We start from the raw sequence: 17,763 nt of genomic DNA, 5'->3' as shown, positions 1-17,763 counted from the left end.
GGAGCCACGAAACATGAGACCCGAGACCTGGGACATGAGACTTTAGACCTGAGACCTGGTAATGAGACTTTAGACCTGACCCTGTTTATTTAAAACGATAATATTTGGAGGTCTTTCTATCGATCATAAATATGTTTGAACTGATGGTACTATTCGTCACCACTTCAATTTAAAAGTTTTGTGGAGCTAAATCACAAGATAACTAAAAGTGAGAAAAATATATTCAAATGAAATCACGGTCTTCTAACCGTTGGACGTTTAACCGTTATTGAAATTTATAGACTTGAAATCCTATTTTTTAGCGTAATTTCGAAAAGTGTTTTCATAATTTAAATTTCAACCAAGGAAGACCCAATTTTTTGCGTACAAACAATGAAAAAACTGAAGTTTAAAGTTACAGATAAGATAATTGCATTGTTATATGTTGAGCAAAGTTGTCAAAATCACAGAATCATCATCAGATCAGAAAATCACAGATTTTAAAAGCAAACTTCGTCAAAGTTTTTATCCCAAAAAAAAATTTCACAGATTTCATGGATTAACTTAATTTAATTTAGATCCCACTGGGTTGTTAGGCTTCCATAAGCTGATTCATGAAAATCAGTGATGTAGGTTGCAAATTTTCAAGTAAAATGCTTTGATTTATCGACGTTTGGCAAGATTTTTCTATGAGATTTCTGAAAATAGCATCACAGATAATCGTCACAAATTTTTTGGGACGGATCACTCAACAAAATCTTATTACAAAGCTTTTGAAAATTCATTACAGCTAAAAATTCCTATGGGTATTTCGAGTACAGTTCCACTGAACAATTATAAGTTTTCTTAAATTTTTTGAATGAATCACGTTAGAAATCAATTTATTCGATTTTTTTTTAATTTTAGAAAATTTCAAAAATAATTGTAGCATATATAATCAGCTTTAAGAAGTGAAGTTTTCCGGAAAATTATAACCATTAATTTGAATACAAAAAAGTGAATTTTGAGGCTCAACTTAAAAAATAGTCTATTGTCTTGTCTAGTCTCCTTTATGGAGTCTATGTAGATGAAAAGTTAGGAGTTACTATCTCCTATCAAACAGTGCGCTTGATAGGAGATTAAATTATACCTTACATAAGCCTCTTTGTAAATTTTCAAGTTTTCAACAAAGTGTTCTGAATTCTGGTTTTTTTTTTTCAATTTAGACGCAATTGATTTTGAAGAGAGATCCGATTTTTTTTTATTTCAAAACTAATGTCTTCAATTCCACAAATTTTTCGAACTGATCCGACTTGGAAAATTAAATAATAAATTGAATTTTCAAATTTTGGTAGAATCCCTGATCTTGAGACCAAAACTGAATTTTGGTTTGCTTTTGTATTTTTCTCGGTTTAAAGTCGGAATTTCCGGTTTTTTCCCCTGAATTAATAAACTAATAAACTAATAACTAATAAACTTGCAGACTAACAATTTGACAGGCTGCTAGACTTGAATTATGTAAGTCTGACAGTCTATCGATATTGCGGACTGAAAAACTATCAGGCTGATGTAGAGGCTAAATGAAGGAGTCAAAGAAGACTCATATTTAACCGTAGAATACAGCTTTAATGCGTGAGTTCCATCACTGTTCCATGTTCAAATACAACAGAAATCTATTACAGGGTGGCCTATGAATCATTCTTCTCTGTATGAATCATTTTTCTCACATACATATAAATCTATTGAAGTCTAAAGTTTATTCATTTCAACACGAATATAAATAAATTTAGTAAAAAGCTAAGTTGTTGTCAAAGACTGAGAAGAAGGTGGCAATTTTCGACGAGAGTTCGCAGGATACTAGAATTATTTTCTGCTAAAATTATTTTATTGAAGCTTTGCTTTTCAATTTGTCAATATTTTATTTTCTGTAAAACATCTCAACAAACATTTATGCACATAAATATCTACTTCTTTGGTGAAAACTAAACCAATGTACAGATTTCTTCATGTTATTTAAAACCGGGAAAAGCATGAAATAAAATAAAGACGAGCAGCCAATTTTGTTACGGTTTTGGAATCCAGCACAGCGTACCTTCATAAAACATGGAAAAATGAGCTTGGAACAAACTTATAAGTTCATGTTTTTTTTTATAGAGAGTTCACAACTTAAACTGTATATTTAGCAAAAGCTTTATTAGCTTTTAAAAATACCTCAAAACAACTTGTTGAATCACGAATCTAAGCATTTTTCATTACCATAATAAAACAGTTATAAAACCAGCTGCTTGTTAAATGCCATAATAAAACCATAATAAAATTTTCTTATGCTAGTTGGCTTAATCTGTGTTTCTTGGGAGGGCACTTGGTAGGGTAAATTATTTGTCCTGGAAATTGGTCAAAGTCGCATAGTGAGTATGTATCAGAGTTTAATTCGCTTTCATCGATGTTTATCTTTGAATTGGTCTGGTAGATCAAACTTAGTTGATTTTGGCATAAAATAAGTTTTTTTAGGAGAGTCTTCCATGTCTTAAAAAAACTTATTCTATATTTAAATCAAACAATCTTTCAAACTATTTTGCAAATTAAAAAATTTTAACCGTTGATGAAAATAAATCAAATTTAAAAAAAAAACTATGAGTTATAAATCGCCAGATTTTCGGATCAAATTTTCTTGTTGCAAACTTGGACCAAACTAATTATTTTTTTTATGAAAGTTGGCTTTTAAAAAAACAAGCAATATTTACACATTGCGAACGAAATACGAGATATCTCGTTTTGTTCGGCGGTAGTATTTATGCTCCATTAAAAAACAGAATTCAAATGTTATGAATCTAATAATTAAACTTCATTCTACAAAATTTAACACACCACTTCCCGTTACTCAAATATCTAGATAAAATTAACAAAATGTTGTCTATTGGTTTCTGAAACATAAAATGCCGAATTTCGGTGTCCTTAATGTTTTAATAATGTTAAACAATACACTGGGAAAATATAGAATTACATATGTGCAGATTTTTTAGCTGAAGATATTTTTATAACGGCAAATATTTTTCATAAAGCATGAATTCCATAAAGAAAATCCTGTGGATGGTTTTTTAAATGAAATTTGAGTTTTTCGGATAAATAAAAAAAAAATGTTTAAAAAATCTTAATCTGAAATTGATTTAACAAGCAATATTAACACATTAAGGGCCGCGAAGAAATCGATGACAAGAAACACCGAAATTTGGCAATCTATAAATCAGAAACCCCTGGACTAAATTTTACAAATTTGGCATTTTTATGTTTAAGTTTATCACTTCAATCCAGTCTATTCGGGTTGTACTTCGAAGTGTAGCAAGCGAAAAAACAAGTATTTGGTCCGCAATGTTTTAAGTTCATGATCTGTTGATTGTAATTTTTTTTTAATGTGCATTCTAAGTCGAAATTCTGAACCTGAATTCAAAAATTGCGCTTATCTTTATCCGAATTTCCATACGATTTCTGAAATGTACAAAAAATACGATTTCCGAATCTTATTCCAGATCAGAATTTTTTGAGCCAAGTTTTAGAGCCCTCATTCATGATTTTTTTTGAATTCTATAGTTCAGGGTTAATCTAACTTAACTACTTAAATTATTTATTTCAATCTGTATTGTGAGTCATAATTAAAATATGAACTTACAAAAATCTGAATCTGAGTTTTCAATTTTGTAGCTTTAAATTTTTGAATTTAGTGTAAGAATTAAGTTTTTTAGAAATTCGAAATTGAATATAAAACAAAATTTATCTATTTATACGGAAAACTATTACCAAAATAATGCTAATGTATATGATCTCGAAAAACATGATTCAAATTTGATATGAAATGCAAACCCAAGTTTGAACCAGGATTTCAAAGAAGCTTTTCATTTCTAATTTTCTATGATTATTCGCACTGAAAACTAAGATTTTTTAACTGGATATAGAATCCGAAATACGAAAGTAGAAATACAATTTTGGTTATGGGAATTGGAATTATGGAATCAGAACCTCTGAAAAATTTCGATGAACAAGTTAGAAAATTTTGAAAAAGTGTAGCGGAATTTTGGACTTGGGATGGGTTTTTGAGATTTTGGCATTAGTTTTGAGTCTAGATTGTTACTCTTGATAAACCTCACTCTATTATCATAATTTGGTTCTGAATTTAAAATTTTGAGTGTAGAGTAGAATACCTCGCTTGCTGTTTTGTATCCGCAGGGGGGGATTAACCCCCAAACCACCCCCTCCCCCCAATCCTACGGCTATGAATCCAGATTAACCCAAGATGCATTCCCTCTGAAATATTTGTATTTAGTTATTTATATTTATTTTACACATCTTACCTGTCGGTCACTTATGGGATTCGAACCCAAAAGTTCTCTTGCCGATACCGGGAAGCGAAGTCAATGCGCCCAGTAAGATTTTAAAATTGCAGTCAACGGAAAAGTGTTTTTTTTTTCAAGCATAATATACTCTTAAGCGTATTTTTTCAACTTTTTGGTTATTCTGACCTTAACTTCCAAAAAGATTGCCCTCGTTAATCATTGTTTTCAATTCACAATCCAAAAAATTGGCTATAAATAAACACAGGGATCAAGATATGACGACACCTTACTGCAATAATTGTGATGTAAATGCATGGCACCTTGTGAAATAGATAGATGAAGCCCGCAGGTAATCAAGATTTCGGTGGAGGTGTGATTTCTGCACGTTTACTCGAGAGCGAGGAGGCACCGGACTCGATCGTTTTGGACTCTGCCCCCAACAGCAACGAACGAATTTAAATCGATTGGCTCAAAATGAACCATCACCAATAAAGAAGTCCGACGTCAACGACTATGACGCCTTCAAGAGGGTACATTCGTTAACGCGACGCAGCAGCAGTTCCAACTGATAAGATCGCTAAAACAACCGTATAAATGGAAAATGATTGTTTGATAAAATAAAAAAAAAAACATTGGGTCAGAGAGTGACGCATCGATGCAGCCAAACTTCCAAACTCCGCTCCACGTTGAAAGAAAATGGTAATCGCCCAATGGGTGGAAACTTCAAAATGAACGTGTGTCCCACTTTTCTTGGTCCGACTTTTTCTGTGGGCGAGACTTGGTTCCGAAGGAAGATGTGTGATTGGTATTTTTGGACTTCGGAATGCTGCAGGAAAACTGCAACTACAGTGTTTCTATTCTGCTGAAAATAGCTTCCGAATTTTCCCACTTTCTGGATCCCAGCGAAGTTGAGTGTGTTTTTTGCTTATTTGTTTTTAACCTCCGCTGGGATCGAAAGAATTCGGAAGGAATTTAGTGACGCCTCGTTTTGTTTTTTAAAGAGGAAACGCCGATTTCGATTGAAAGCGGGAAATAAAACTTAATTGAATTAGATTTTTTAACTTCCATTAACTGATCCATTGAAAAAAAAAATGCAGAAAAGCTCAATATACGTTATATTTTTACTATTTTTAAAATAAAAAATGTGCTTGATGATCTTCATCAAACTTGAAGAGCTTGGATTAAGTGTATACACGAGCTTGGGGAGAAAAATAGATAAGCTGTTTCGCATATGAAATTTAATTCATAAAAAAAAATTATTCTTGTTGCACAACGATTATCAATTTCTAAAAGATGAAAAATTATATATGAACTGAGTTTCGATAATTAAGAAGAAAAAAACTCTGAAACTTACCTGACTGACTGAAGATTGTCGCGCCGTTTTGACGTTTTAATAATTGTGCGCAATGTTCGGTAATGATTAATCCACGTTTCAAGCAGGGCTATTGGTGTTGGTTAGGTTGTGTTTGCTTTCGAATATTTCGCAGCCCGCAGCACGAAGGAAGGGTCACGATAAGGTGCACACGATAATGATGTAAATTATTTAGCATTGGAACAACTCGGCTGGGTGAGGAGTAGTAGTTGCTGTTGCACCTTTATCACTCATGAAAATTATCACCAACCACTTAGCACAGACTGCAGCTGAGGAGACTTTCTGTAAATAGAAAATGAGATGAAAAACTAAGATAAGTATTTTAAGAAATTAATTAAAATATAGATTTTTTTGGGATATGCTCAATCGTTTTTTCCTTTATTTTTTTTTCCTGTTTTGTCAATAATTGTACGGCAGGGTTCAATTCCTGATTGACTGTAGTACAGACAAGCATGAAGTATTTTATTCGATGCTTACTTACTCAGAATATTCTGTTCATGAAGGTATTTGACACCAATATAACTAGCATAATCTGTATAAAATGCAAAGTAATCACGGTCGCGATAAGTACTATAGATTTCTTGGATCTTTTTCAAAATATTGTAGATCTCATAGTAAAAATCTATCAACTAGTTGGGTAATGAATAAATTGATTTTCGGCGATTTCAGTCAAGAAAAATTCTTAAAACGATTTATTTTCTTCATCCTACGTTTCGGCGTTTATTATGCCTTTCTCAAGGAGTTGAAATTTTTCGTTTCAATTGTCCAAAAAGTTTTTTGAATCTGCTAAACTAAGGTTGCCAGAGTTTTTCCGGGCCAGCCAAATCCGGGCAATTTTATATAAAAACCTGGCCAAATCCAGGCATTTAATTTCGAAATCGACGACCAAAAATCCAGGCAATATCAGGGCAAATTTTGTAAAAAACTGAGAAATTACTCAACAAAAAAGTTTGCCAAATAAAGTGAATAAATCCGGGCAAAAAAACGGGCATTTTTCAATGAAATCCGGGCAACCGGGCCGAGTCGGACTGTTCCCGAATTTTGTTTTCAATATCCGATCAAACCCGGATAGAACCGGGCAATCTGGCAACCTTATGCTAAACCGACTAATTGGAAAATGTGAGTCCAGTTGTTATTGATCTTGTTAAGATGGATATAACACTTTAAATGTTTTGAAAAATGAAAACGGATATAAAAATGATTTACATTTAAGATGTTGTTTTCCACCTATCCACTACTGATATTTGTTGTATTTTATGTTTTTGATGTATCATTATGGATTTCTGTCATGCCCGTGCGAAGGACCCGTCTATGGGGGGGGGGGGGGGGGGTTTTCAAAATTCAAATTTAGCCAAAGATAATAACAAAAGCAAAAATATATAACAGAGAAAGGAATTGAAATCTAAATAATTGTCTTATTTCTGATTAAATATCACACAAACTTAAAAAATAATAAAATTTACTGATAAAATAAATCCAAATTTCGGTAAGTCATTCATCAATATTTCCGAAACACCAGAAAAAGAATGAAAATCAAAATTTCGAATAGAGCTTCGGGCACAAGAATAAATGCACAGAAATAGAATACATAAAATATAACACCAGATTTTGAAAAAATCTGAATTCCCAAATAAATGTCAGATCAGGTTAAAAATTAACCATCATTAACAATCGTTTAAAAAAATGATAATGATTGCTTTTTATTCATTTAATTTAACATCTCGTTTCTTAATTTTCACTGGAAGGATTGATCAAAGAAATCCGCTAAAGTATCTTTAATTTGAAAAAAAAATTATCACGATTTGAAATGTGGATTCACGATTACAAAAAAAAACATTTTGAACTTCGGAGAATTTATTCAAAAGTTGATAATCGAATTCTATTTGGAAAAAGAAGAAAATCTTCAATTTAATTTCAAGACTGCCAGTGATCAAAGTCAAAGATAAAACCCTTTTCTATATTGAAAATCATCCAGTTGTTAAAATAAAAGCTAGAAAAAGTTCTGAAATTCAAAACAATAGCTTCAAATTTTTATAATACCACATTTTCAATTAAACTGACAAATAAAAGATTGGGAGAAGATTTATAAGAAATTGATAAAATGAAAGTTTTGTTGTAAATACTGAAAGCACAAAGTTAATACAAATTTAGTCAACATGGTACATTGGAATTTAACTTTTAAGTTGCTGCTTCAAATAATTTTTGAACTTTTTAAAAATAAATTCAAAATCATGATTGATAAAAAAATTATTTAATATAATGAATATCAAAGAAATACAATTTATAAATATATAAGATAATAAGTTTTTAAATTTTCAATCAAAGGTTTTAAAGTTAAAAATTTCAAGGTCTGAATATTTTGTCCTTTTCAGTTGGGATATTGGGTCCTGGAAAGGACAGAAGGTGGAAACTATATATTTCTTATTAAAAATTAAGTTTCAAAGACTTCCAATAAAATTATGTTTTCAGAACACAAAAATGTAGAATTAGAAAAACAAAAAAAACAATTTATTAAAAATAGTTCATAAACTTCATACAGTTTGAATATAAAATTCAGTAAATTTATTTGAAAATTGAAACAAAATATGAAAAAAAAAAAGATAAGTTTTGTAACATTTTAGAAGTTGTTTTGATGAATTTAAAAACTTATTAATAGATTTCAATAGATAACTGATTTGGTGGATATGGATGTGGAGTATATAAGCTTTAAAAGGTATCAGTATATGTGAAATCAATCATTGATAACTGATGAAAAAACAAATCTACGTTAAAGAAAAATCTGATTCTGAATTTGTTTATTATTTAATTAATTTAATTAAGGAATAATATTTTAAAGATGATATCATCAAGATGATCTAAAAAAGTTAAATTCTACAGTTTTGAAAAATTTGGAAAGATATCATTATTATATTTATATTATATTTATTAGCATTACTTAATAAAGTTTAGAAAAAAATTGAATTCATTAAAAAAAATTTGTTCAAACCTGCAAAACGATAAGTTTTTTGCTTTAAAAATATCTTAAACTTAATGTGATTTAAAACTTTATTCATCGTTTTTGAATGTGTTGTTGAGCATTTAGAAGAACAAGAAACACAAAATAAAATTTGGACTGAAATTATTTCATACCAAGAAGAATATTTCAAACCAGCACGATGTTTTGTAAATCAAAATTATTATCCCACTGATATTATACCTTGCGAAAGAAGGTATTTATTCATTAGGTACAGTGCGCACTAATCGTCTACGAAATTGTAAGCTTATGGATAAGCAAAAATTGATGAAAAAGGAGATTCCTAGAGGATATTTTGAAGAAAGAACGTGTAACATTGAAGGAATCGATATCAGTGTTGTAGGATGGAAGGACAATAAACCAGTCACTTTGCTGTCTTCTTACGTTGGAGCAGAGCCAGTTGGTACTATAAGCCGATTTGATAAGAAACAGCATGTTCGAGTTTCCATTCCTTGTCCTAAAGCAGTTCAGGAGTACAATGCGCAAATGGGCGGCGTGGACCTACTCGACAGTTTGATTGGTAGATACAAAATTTCATTTAAGAGTCGCAAATGGACCACTCGACTTTTTTATCATTTTTTGGATATGGCAATCATCAATTCTTGGCTGGTCTATAAGAAAGTTATTCGTCGTGATCCGAAAAATACCAAAATACTTATGCTACGGGAATTCAGGTTTGAGTTGGCTGAAGTTTTGTGTAAGATCGGTGAAAACTCTCCAAAAAAAGGACGCCCACGGAAGGACCAACCTCTCAAACGAGTACGTCGTGATCCATTTCAATTTGGTCCACCTCAAAACGTAAAACTTGATCAAACTTCTCACTGGGCAATGTGGAAAAACAAGCAAGCAAGATGCAAATATTCCGGTTGCAAAGGGTTTACAAAAAGATTTTGCGAGAAATGCCAAGTATCACTTTGCGACACAATCACCAACAACTGTTTTTATCGTTATCATAACCCATAATATACGTACCCTCAAATAAATGTTCAATTTAATGATAAAAAATCAATTTGTTTTATTTTAAATACATTTCTTTGAAAGGAACCATCAATCTCCATGGAGTGCACAATGTTGTTTTAAAACAACATACTATAAATATATAAAAAATATTATCATTTATCATGAAATCATTTCAAATTATGTTCTTGAATTGAATGAAGACAATTTGATAAGTCAAAAAAATTTTCCCTTCGCAAAAAAAAAGTCATGCATTAAAGGGTTAAGAAGAGGATACTAGGTTTAAGATTTTGTTTTGTGGATTCTGATGACCATCATGGCTCCCAACTTGTTAATGTATAAAATAAGTATTCGATGAATTAATTTTTATGATTAAATGATTGGTTTCAAACTATGAATTTGTTCAGTTACAATTCTTAATGAAACCCTATTCTGAAGACGAGGTAGTTTATTTGAATGTCAAGTTAAGAGTTTCAATACAAAATGTTGATTAAATTACAAATCGAAATTTGCAATTAAAAAATAGTTCAAAATCGTGAACGGCATATATGTAATTTCTTAAAATGAAATGTATCAAATCTAGAGTGAATATAGACATATTTCCGCCGGAGGCGAGAAAATTTTCTGACTTTCTTGTTAACCCTTATTTAACACCTTTTAAAATCAAGTAATTTCCCTTTACTACGTTGAAAATTTAACTTGGAAAAATCTCCATGGGGGGGTTTAACCTCTAAACCCACAAAATTTGAGCCTTCTGGAGTTTGTGTGGCCTGAGAAACAGTAATTCTACAAAAATCGGACTTTTTGGACTTTTCTCATTAAAACTGCAATATCTCTGAAACTACGCTACATTTTTTATTGAAATTTTGCACAGTGATTGTTGAAATATGAAGCTAGCATGTCTGAAGTTTTCGAAAAGTTCTATCGATGAGATCAAAAGTTACGCGAGGTGCAATATTTCAGGCTTGAATCTAGAAATGCGATTTCTATAGAATGGAAGGCCTAACTATTCAGTGCTGATCATAGTTAGTGCCGAACCCGACCGGAGAACAGGTAAATCCTAAATAATACAATAATTCAAAATCCAAACAGTTGTAAACAATTGCGTTTGCCACAATATTAACAAAAAGGGCGTGAGTAGACAAACACACACACACACACACTATATTGTAAAATTACACAATTTATTGTCAAATCAAATCCCTAAATGCTGAATTAAAATAATTACAGGGATAATTTAACGATAGAAATAAATCGTTCAAATTACCGAAATCCGCGTCGTTTAATTCTTGTTTTGAGAACAACCCCCGTCTGTTGCCATCGCTGCTCCAGAAGATCCAATCGAGTAATCCGGATCTGATGGGTAGCATTTGGGAAAACCAGATGAAATTTTTGGCACTTTTAAACGAGGGAACTGATGAGCTGAAATAGGAAAATAGGCGCAACGTTAGGCGCCTGAGCAGCATGACGATAAGTCCGATGAGTGGGTTGGGGAATCGGTTCGATCCACTGCCGACTGTTGATTGTCCGGAATTGATTGAGCCCCTGAAGGATTCCTGCAGGTGATGCTGTCCAATTGCTAGTCATCCTCGAGTGCAGCAAAGCTCCAGCTCAGCGTAGCTCGTGGGTGGTGGTGAAGGTAGATTAACTGAATATGTTAATATTAAAAAGGCTTAAGCAGCATTTACATGATGCAACAGTTATTTGAAAATAAAATTTCGAATCATAAAATCCCATCATGCCAGCAAATGATTCATAAGTTTGTTTTTATGAAAACAAGTTTCAAACTTTACAAGCGTTTTTTTCGGTTTGCTGTTTTTACACATGGGACTCATATGCGAATAGGGGCAGTATGGTAAGGTTGCCGGATTTTTTCAGCACGCATCCGGGCCGAACAAATCCGGGCCATTTTATATAAAAACATGGCAAAATTCGGGCATTTGATTTCAAAATTGACGACACAACATCCGGGAAATTTTTGTCAAAATCCAGAAATTACTCAACATAAACCAAGAAAACAAATTTTTACAACACAGTTTGTTTTTTTTTTTTGTTTGATTTGTCCAGGCTTTTTTCAATGCAATCCGGACAACCGGGCCGGGCCGGGCCGGATTGTTCCTAAATTTTGTATTAAGTATCCAGGCAAACCCGGATTAAAGCAGGCAATCTGGCAACCTCAAATAGAGGATTGAGACTTCTACTAATATAATAGCGCCAGCACTAAATTTTACTTCGGAAGTCCGGACTTCCGACTTCCGAAAGACTTCCGACAAGGAAAAGTGAAGTACTAGATTGTCGAAAGTCTGTGTTCTGTTGCCAGTTCACCAGCGACGTTTTTATTTAAATTTTTATTTAAATTCACAATAGAAACAGCTACAGCCGATTAAGACTTCTGCTAGTTGAAAACGATGGAAGTGAATTAAGACTTCAGCTTGTGAGAATTCTTTATAATATACCTACTGCCTTTTCTACGACTCTACTATTAAACACTATACACGGCCTTCAAAAAGTACTCACCTATATGAAAACAACATGAATTCTGTTTGTTATGCAATCTCGGGTTCCTACGTAAATTCAAATAGGTTTCACATAAGTTTTTTGAGTGTACGAAGGAATTTGACATAATTTTTCAAACGATCGCCATCTCGCTAATCAGAACTAGGCTAGTCTTTCTGTTTCGAGGTGTTGGATGTATACAATGTCGGATTGATGTGAATTTTGTTTGGAAAGCATTGGCTTGCTCTGCCTTTGGTGAATGTATAAAATCACGAATCATGAATGTTACACATATACAGCCTTCATTCTACTGAGTTAAATATCAGAGCTTTTATAATGGAAGATTCTTCGGATAGTAGATTTTTTTCCCCTTAAAATAAAGGTTATTGAAAAAACTCTGTTTAAATAAAAAAAAAAACTGTTTTAAATAAAAAATAATCCGATTTAAATCAAAAAATTGTATTTTTTTCAAAAATGTTATCCACACTATTTACAACTACATAAGCAACAGCACTACGGAAAATTTATGAAAATACGTCTCACTAACTTATATTCCTGGATTGAGCGAAAAAGTTAGTAGAGTACTGAAAACTCATGGCATAATTGCATCCTCGAGACATCCTCGAGATATATTTCATATGGGACAGACATGACTTGGTATTTTTTTCCTATATGTTAAGAACAAAGTTATGAAAGTTTTTAGTCTAAATTCAAGAACTAACTGTACGAACGATTTTTGAGATAAACTGATAAATGAAGAAAATGCATATGGGACAGTCTTGCGAATAGCGGCAGAGTAGGTAAATGCTGTTTTTTTCGTGTTTTATGCGATGATTCTATAATGTAAAAAAGTAGGGGAAAATAGTTACTTTCAGATGAAACAAGTGACCACATCAAGTCAAACATTTCATCAATAGTGACTTAACAAATTTTAACCAATAGATTGAATGAGCAATTCTTCAATTTAGGAACAGCTTTTTATAAGGATTTATGAGCTCATGACATCAAAAATACACTTAATAACATGGTACTACAAGACACTTTAAATATCGTTTGGTGTCAATTTAAAAATTCTCTAAATGATTTTTTTTCTGATGAAGAACTTTGTCGAAGACCTTCGTATCGCACAGTTGATACACGCTCAATAATTAAGTTACAAATTAAAAGAAAGTGGATGCATTTTAAGCCAAAATAAAAACTTTTAGACCTGTGTAACTAGCCCATATGGTCTTAAACTTTTTTTTTTTTAAATAATACACATTTTTACATTAATATAGCTATATTCAGTACTGTAAAACATCTTAAACGATTTTAATCTCATTTCTTAAACTTTTCAAATGATACTGAAAAAACTATTTTGTTTTTTTTTGTATAAGTAAGAGATCAAAAAAGTTGTTTTTTTTTAACAATTTCTATATTTGAAACGGCTCATACCTTTAGGCTTCATTGGAGCCAAATTCAATTTTGTTTGTTTCCCAAAAAAAATAAAAAAGTTGTTTCCATAGACAAAAGAAAATCTCGACGAATTTATTATTCACACAGCATAGGGTAAAAATAGACTCAAAATCGCCTTGCATGTTTCAAAGGACAAACGGATAGAAAACATGAAAAACCCGAATAAATTATCAATACATTTCAAATTTGAGTAGATTTTTCAACTTGAATTGAGTTAGTTAAATTCATGCTTTTGAAAAGACAAAAACATGTTGAAATATAAGAATTCCAGACCTGTATTTAAACACTGGATGAGTGAAAATGTGATGTATTTATGTTAAATTCCGCATTAAAATGTTATAAGCTCGTAAACCCACATTTTTATCTATTTGAACAAACATATTAAAAAGGCTAAACTTCACGTTAAAATAAATGTAAAGATCAAAGAAAAATGGAACAATAATTTTTAGGACAAGCCGAAAAATGAAAGTTTGATACGCATGATTAATCGAATTTTGAAAATACGAATAATCTTTCTCGGTTCTTCCTGGTCGTATCATACGCCTCTACTAACTAGGGTCAAAATGCATCTCTTGTTAGAATATTTAGAAGGATCAATCGCGTATCATCAGTTTTTATTGTTTGTTCATCTTGGAGCACATTGAAATGTAAATTTCGCTGAGAGTTTTGGGAAAGCTTAATCTAGGCCGAGATTAACTTACAAAATATTGCTAGATTGTTACGTCTGTGATCGATGTACCTATAATTTGGATTTAATTTGTAATCTGTTGATGCAAAAGATGAAGGTTTTAGATGCATATGAGTTGTTGGATCGAATTTCAACTTATATGGGCTTTTTCTTCTCAAATAAAAAAAGATAAAGATTGAATGGAATTTAAAAAAAATGGTTAGAAAATAATAAAAATAGTTACTTTAGTGACCAATTCAGAACTAATTTGCTCAATTTCCTTTTTAGTATTTTTGTTATTTTCAAGAACCTATCGGTCAAAGGAATTCATGAAACATCCAATTATTTTAATAAGTTTTTAGTTCAGATGACGGATAATTGGCTTCTAAGGCATACCGGAAGTTGGCAAACAATTTCTGTATTCATGAGAAGATTATCGTAAAAAACAAATCAACCACCAATTCGAATATTTCGATTTTCTCAATGCATAAACGACAAATCACTTTGTAGGAACTCGACACGAATGCCATAAGGATGGTAAAGTGTCACAAATAAAACTTAAAAAAAAAACTATGTAGGTACATATGTACTTGGAATATTTTCTAGTATATCAGCAAACATTTAAATTTACTTGCTTGGCGTCGCCACCACCAACTGTTGCATCATTATGGCATTCGACCAGCAGCGGTAGCATGGCGTTTGATATAACTACAAGTACGAGATCCATTCACGAAAAAAATTGAACAAATTAATCAAACCAGCAAAAAAATGGACAATCACCTACTTCTTCTTTCTCTTCGTGGTGAGCTGGAAGGAGGAGTAGACTCTTTTGGCCAGAACAATTCGACCAAACCGAAATAATTAACGTCACAAGCCATCATCTTTCTGCAATTGGTAGGTACCTACAACAAGCGAGCACGAACAATTGAGAATGGTTCCAATTTTCGATCGTATGGAATAAGGTGGGTAATATATAACGACGAGACTATCTGGGGGATCGCAAACGGATGGTTGATTTGTTTGCTTGTGTTGTACATTTGATGAACGAGAACGACCACAGGAGCGAATCTCTAGAATAAGGTAGAACCGAAAAAAAAATTCGACGCTATCCATATAGAATAATCCACGAGGCGCACGTTTCTAACAAATTCAAGCCAGACCGAGAGAATTTTATGAAAAACTTTATAAGGAAAAGATTTGGGAAAAAAGGTTATTTAAATTTAAAAAAAATTACGACCAGTTCACAAAGTGAACAATTAATAATCAAGACGGATCTGCGAAAAGGTTACTCTCGACTCGCGAGGGGGAAAACCACGACGAACGAGGGCTGGTCTAGCTCGGTGGGAATAATGTTAATTTTGTTGATGTTGTTGTAAAGGTGTAAGGCGCAGAGCTGTTCCAAGGTTAGGGTCGCCATTTGGCACAGCTGATGGTTTCAGGAAAAAAAAATCTCCGAACAGGGGTTCTTCCGCTGTTCTGGAGGGTTGGATTTTGGTTGTATTTATTCCAGACAAACTTTGGAGCAGTTTCGTTGCAACTTGAATCACGATAATGAGTCATAACGTATACAAAGTGACTATATGACTGTGATTGGACTATAATATTCGCAAACGTCTCAGTCTTTAGGAAGAAGTTTTTCCTTCAACCCAAGGAAAATCTTCAAGAAAACTTGACTAGCGTGTAACTCTTCGCAATTTCGCGATGACATAATCCGGACGGTCGATTGATGAACATCTTCTTCACGGGCTGGCCAATTGCTCAGCGAACCGAACGGCTCCGCGGTGGATTTTGCTTTCTATTTGCTTACCTTTTGTGCAATTCGGATCGGTCGCTCGCCTCGATTCGCAGGTTGGTAGGACGATATCCTTTAGGGTAATCCTTCGGAACAGCTCCAACTTTTTTTTTAAATGTATAGAACCAGGTCAAAACAAAACTGACCACACACTCACTTTAAAAGGGAGACCCCCCAGAGCTGCACCAGGAGCAAATTTCTGCTTCCTTGTTTCCCAGCAGACAACCTCGAGAGCACTCGCTTCTTCTAGTTAGGGGACAAACTTGAACTCTCGGGGCGGATGATCTTCTACTAGCCAATGACCATGGCAAAAAAATCGAGCACAATTTTCAACAACTAAATAGACACTTATTCCTAGCACTCTCGGTCGTTGTTTTCCACTTGAGGAGATCGGGGTTTTGAGGGAAAATTTTCTACACATGCAACATTTTCATTCACTTTTTCCTTCTGCTGTTGGTTGCTCACTCGATTCTTCTTGAGGAGTAAATTTTAACAAACTTTAACTAGCCACCCGACGTTAGCACCCAATATTTCCTCGCACTCTTCTCGAATTAAACTATTCAACAACTAGAACAACGCTTCAACATAATGAAAAATCGAATTTTATCCAGGAAAAACACATCATTCCGACGAGATGAAGGTGAACTCGACGCAACGGAACGCGATTTCAATTTTTGCTGCTGCTGCTGATGATGGATTTTACACCCGTCTGTTTGAAGGTTGGCCTTTTTCCTCCTCCGTTGCTTTGCGCGTTCTCTTGCTCTTTTTTCCTTCTTTCTTTTCCGCTGCTCGCTCGCTCGCTCGCGCACGTTGACAGCTGGTGAAGTTTTTCGATGTTGTGTTGTTTTGTTAAGTTTGACAACAACCGGAAGCAGTGGTGCCGGTTTGACTTTGCAAAATTAAAATTCAAATTTGAAATTTCAAAAAGATAAACAAAGTTTTCAAATTCTGATTGATAAAAGGTTGTATTTGGCTTATAGTTTCCACTAAAAATCAAGTTCATATTGCCGGTGAACATACATTGTGAAACAAAGATGTTACAAAGCTAAATTGGAGACAATCATTTTTCTAGTCTCAAACACGCGTTACTTTTTCGATTTGAAAATATACTGGCTTCACTGGCGGATCTCATTGAAGTTTGCAGGGTTGCCATGCCAGATGGGTTTGAAATATCCCTAACTAAAAATCGGTCTAGTGACGAACAATATTCAAACTAAACTGATATAAACGAAGGCCTTCTCTAAATTTATGATCGGTGGCGAATCTACCAAGCATGCCTCGTTAATCAAATAAATTAAACTTAAGATAAGCTTTCTTCTATATCAATTCTTTATTTGAATCGGCTTGAAGCCAAACTCGTTTTTTTTTACTCTACAACACTCAGCTTTACACTTTTTTTTAATAAGAAAAAGTAGGAAAGGAAAGGAAAATATGTACACGTAAATGCTGAAATTTTAAGGCAGCTTAGCAAAAATGCAAAATTTGTCAAAAATGACGAAAATGACAAAAAATGGCTAATAAGACAAAAATGACAAAATTGACAAAAATGTCAAAAATGAGAACAATGACAAAAATGACAAAAAAATAACAAAAATGACAAACATGACAAAAATAACAAAAATGACAAAAATGTCAAAAAAGACAAAAATGACAAAAATTAAAAAATTGACAAAAATGAAAAAATGACAAAAATGACAAAAATAACAAAAATAACAAAAATGACAA

The 17,763-nt window shown here is 32.8% G+C and overlaps 1 protein-coding gene across 1 annotated transcript in view; it reads right to left on the bottom strand.

Moving 5' to 3' along the window:
- Nucleotides 1-16,352, bottom strand: part of LOC129744102 (trafficking kinesin-binding protein milt-like) — a 341,216-nt gene extending 324,864 nt beyond the window's left edge. The window contains exons 1-2 of the mRNA XM_055736475.1: nt 16,054-16,352; nt 5,641-5,940 (exon numbers count right to left, since the gene is read on the bottom strand). The gene's annotated coding sequence lies outside the window, so the exon portion shown is untranslated. The remainder of the gene's footprint in view (nt 1-5,640; nt 5,941-16,053) is intronic.
- Between the last annotated feature and the right edge of the window lie 1,411 nt (nt 16,353-17,763).

This window comes from Uranotaenia lowii, chromosome 2, assembly GCF_029784155.1.
Source record: "Uranotaenia lowii strain MFRU-FL chromosome 2, ASM2978415v1, whole genome shotgun sequence".
In the NCBI taxonomy this organism is placed as follows: Eukaryota; Metazoa; Arthropoda; class Insecta; order Diptera; family Culicidae; genus Uranotaenia; species Uranotaenia lowii.
Note: the sequence above shows the minus strand (reverse complement) of the source record. Positions and strands in the feature narration are given on the sequence as shown.